This window comes from Chiloscyllium punctatum, chromosome 29, assembly GCF_047496795.1.
Source record: "Chiloscyllium punctatum isolate Juve2018m chromosome 29, sChiPun1.3, whole genome shotgun sequence".
NCBI lineage: Eukaryota > Metazoa > Chordata > Chondrichthyes > Orectolobiformes > Hemiscylliidae > Chiloscyllium > Chiloscyllium punctatum.
Window position 1 is genome coordinate 72,121,663 of NC_092767.1, and position 3,407 is coordinate 72,125,069.

At 60.1% G+C, this 3,407-nt stretch overlaps 1 protein-coding gene across 1 annotated transcript in view; it reads right to left on the reverse strand.

Annotated features, from left to right (window-relative positions):
* LOC140454683 (F-box only protein 46-like) overlaps positions 1–1,046 on the reverse strand; it is a 57,994-nt gene extending 56,948 nt beyond the window's left edge. The window contains exon 1 of the mRNA XM_072549611.1: positions 658–1,046. The gene's annotated coding sequence lies outside the window, so the exon portion shown is untranslated. The remainder of the gene's footprint in view (positions 1–657) is intronic.
* Positions 1,047–3,407: the final 2,361 nt, after the last annotated feature.

Here is a 3,407-nt window from a genome sequence, read left to right on the forward strand (position 1 = left end):
AGACAGTTACAAGGGGGCATAGATGGGGGGATGTGGGCAGATGCAGAGAAACTTTTCCCCTGAGGTCAACGGAGAGGGGAAGAGAAGGGTTTTACCATGAGGTTTAGAGGGAATTTGAGGCATATCAATGTGAGAATACAGCACAGAAAGAGGCCCTTCAGCCCACAATGTTGTAGTAAATATGACGCTGAATTAAACTAACCCCTTTTGCCTGCCCTTGGTTCATATCCCTCAATATCTTGCATATTCACATGCTTATCCTAAGACGTCCCCTCAATGCCCCAGAGGAGTGGGTGTTCTGGAACTCAGTGCCTTTGAGAAATATTGAGATGAGCACTTGAAACAGCAGAACAGGCCAGGCAAAGTGCTGGGAAAATGGAGTTCAGTAAAGAGGAGACGGGTGACATGATGGGACTGAAAAGCTTCACAAAAACACGGAGCATTTTGTTTTTGCAAAGCAGGGATTATCTGGAGTGCAGAGAGAAAAATATAAGCCACACACCGACAAGAGGGAGTCTTCAAAATTAAAAAAGGGGGGACTCCAGTCTCCTACAGGTACACAGAGGCAGCAGCCTACAGTATTTTAACCCCACTCCAGCCACACACACACAAATAAAGAGCAAGGATCTTGTCCCTTGATTGCAAAGAGCTTCTTACCTTCATCACAAAGAAAGTGTGGTGCGTCCTGTGCAGGATGGCAGCTAATCTAGTCCCCTGCTCTGCCATCTGCTGCAGGCCCGAGGTGGGAAGGTCTTGCAATGAACACAGAGAGAGAGAGAGAGACACACACACAGAGACTGAAATGTTTCAGCTCCTGCAGCGGGCTGCGCGATCTGACATCTCTGCACTGCCTCCTTTCACACTCATTCCCTCTCTGTCTCTGTTTCTATCTCTTTCTCTCTCTCTATCTCACACACAGAGTCCCTGGTTGAAGGTGAAGGGGGGCCAGCCAGCAATGCAGCAGCTTCTCCGCTAAAAGCCTCCGCAAAGCGAAAAGCTTCTAGGCCATTTGTTGACAAAGAGTCGCGCAGCGGCCAGAGCCTATCAGCAGACAGCATTCACGGCAATGTCTATATATGGATGGGGAGGGAGAGCTGGACCAGGGAGAGGGAGAGAGAGAGAGAGAGAGAGAGGGAAGGAGGGGATAGTGGGAATATAGGGAGAGGGGATAGAGGGACAGGGAATGGGGATGGGGGATAGGGGGATGGGGGATAGGGGGATGGGGGATAGGGGGATAGGGGGATAGGGGGATGGAGGGATAAGGGGATGGGGGGATAAGGGGATGGGGGGATAAGGGGATGGGGGGATGGGGGGATGGGGGGATAAGGGGATGGGGGGATGGGGGGATAAGGGGATGGGGGGATAAGGGGATGGGGGGATAAGGGGAAGGGGGGATGGGGGGATAAGGGGATGGGGGATGGGGGGATAAGGGGATGGGGGGATGGGGGGATAAGGGGATGGGGGGATGGGGGGATAAGGGGGATGGGGGGATAAGGGGATGGGGGGATGGGGGGATGGGGGGATGGGGGGATAAGGGGATGGGGGGATAAGGGGATGGGGGGATGGGGGGATAAGGGGATGGGGGGATAAGGGGATGGGGGGATAAGGGGATGGGGGGATGGGGGGATAAGGGGATGGGGGGATAAGGGGATGGGGGGATAAGGGGATGGGGGGATGGGGGATGGGGGATGGGGGATGGGGGATGGGGGGATGGGGGGATAAGGGGATAAGGGGATGGGGGGATGGGGGGATAAGGGGATAGGGGATGGGGGATAGGGGATTGGGGATTGGGGGATGGGGGGATAAGGGGATGGGGGGATAAGGGGATGGGGGATGGGGGATGGGGGGATAAGGGGATGGGGGGATAAGGGGATGGGGGGATGGGGGATGGGGGGATAAGGGGATGGGGGGATGGGGGGATGGGGGATGGGGGGATGGGGGGATGGGGGGATGGGGGGATAAGGGGATGGGGGGATAAGGGGATGGGGGGATAAGGGGATGGGGGGATGGGGGGATAAGGGGATGGGGGGATAAGGGGATGGGGGGATAAGGGGATGGGGGGATGGGGGGATGGGGGGATAAGGGGATGGGGGGATAAGGGGATGGGGGGATAAGGGGATGGGGGGATAAGGGGGATGGGGGGATGAGGGGATGGGGGGATAAGGGGGATGGGGGATGGGGGATAGGGGGATGGGGGGATGGGGGGATAAGGGGATGGGGGGATGGGGGGATAAGGGGATGGGGGGATAAGGGGATGGGGGGATGGGGGGATGGGGGGATGGGGGGATGGGGGATAAGGGGATGGGGGGATGGGGGGATAAGGGGATGGGGGGATAAGGGGATGGGGGGATGGGGGGATGGGGGGATAAGGGGATGGGGGGATAAGGGGATGGGGGGATGGGGGATGGGGGATGGGGGGATAAGGGGATGGGGGGATGGGGGATGGGGGGATAAGGGGATGGGGGGATGGGGGGATGGGGGGATAAGGGGATAAGGGGATTGGGGGATGGGGGGATAAGGGGATTGGGGGATGGGGGGATAAGGGGATTGGGGGATGGGGGGATAAGGGGATTGGGGGATGGGGGGATAAGGGGATGGGGGATAAGGGGATGGGGGGATAAGGGGATGGGGGGATAAGGGGATTGGGGGATGGGGGGATAAGGGGATTGGGGATTGGGGGATGGGGGGGATGGGGGGATAAGGGGATGGGGGGATGGGGGGATGGGGGATAAGGGGATGGGGGGATGGGGGGGGATGGGGGGGATGGGGGGGGATGGGGGGATAAGGGGATGGGGGGATAAGGGGATGGGGGGGATGAGGGGATGAGGGGATGGGGGAATGAGGGGATGAGGGGATGAGGGGATGGGGGAATGAGGGGATGAGGGGATGGGGGATGAGGGGATGGGGGATGAGGGGATGAGGGGATGAGGGGATAAGGGGATGGGGGGATGGGGGATGGGGGGATGGGGGATGAGGGGATGGGGGATGAGGGGATGAGGGGATAAGGGATGGGGGATGGGGGATGGGGGATGGGGGGATGGGGGGATGGGGGGATGGGGGATGGGGGATAAGGGGATGGGGGGATGGGGGGATGGGGGATAAGGGGATGGGGGGATGGGGGATAAGGGGATGGGGGGATGGGGGGATGGGGGGATAAGGGGATGGGGGGATAAGGGGATGGGGGGATAAGGGGATGGGGGGATGGGGGATAAGGGGATGGGGGATAAGGGGATGGGGGATGGGGGATAAGGGATGGGGGATAAGGGGATGGGGGGATGGGGGGATGGGGGATGGGGGGATAAGGGGATGGGGGGATGGGGGATAAGGGGATGGGGGATAAGGGGATGGGGGGGATGGGGGATAAGGGGATGGGGGATAAGGGGATGGGGGGATGGGGGGATGGGGGG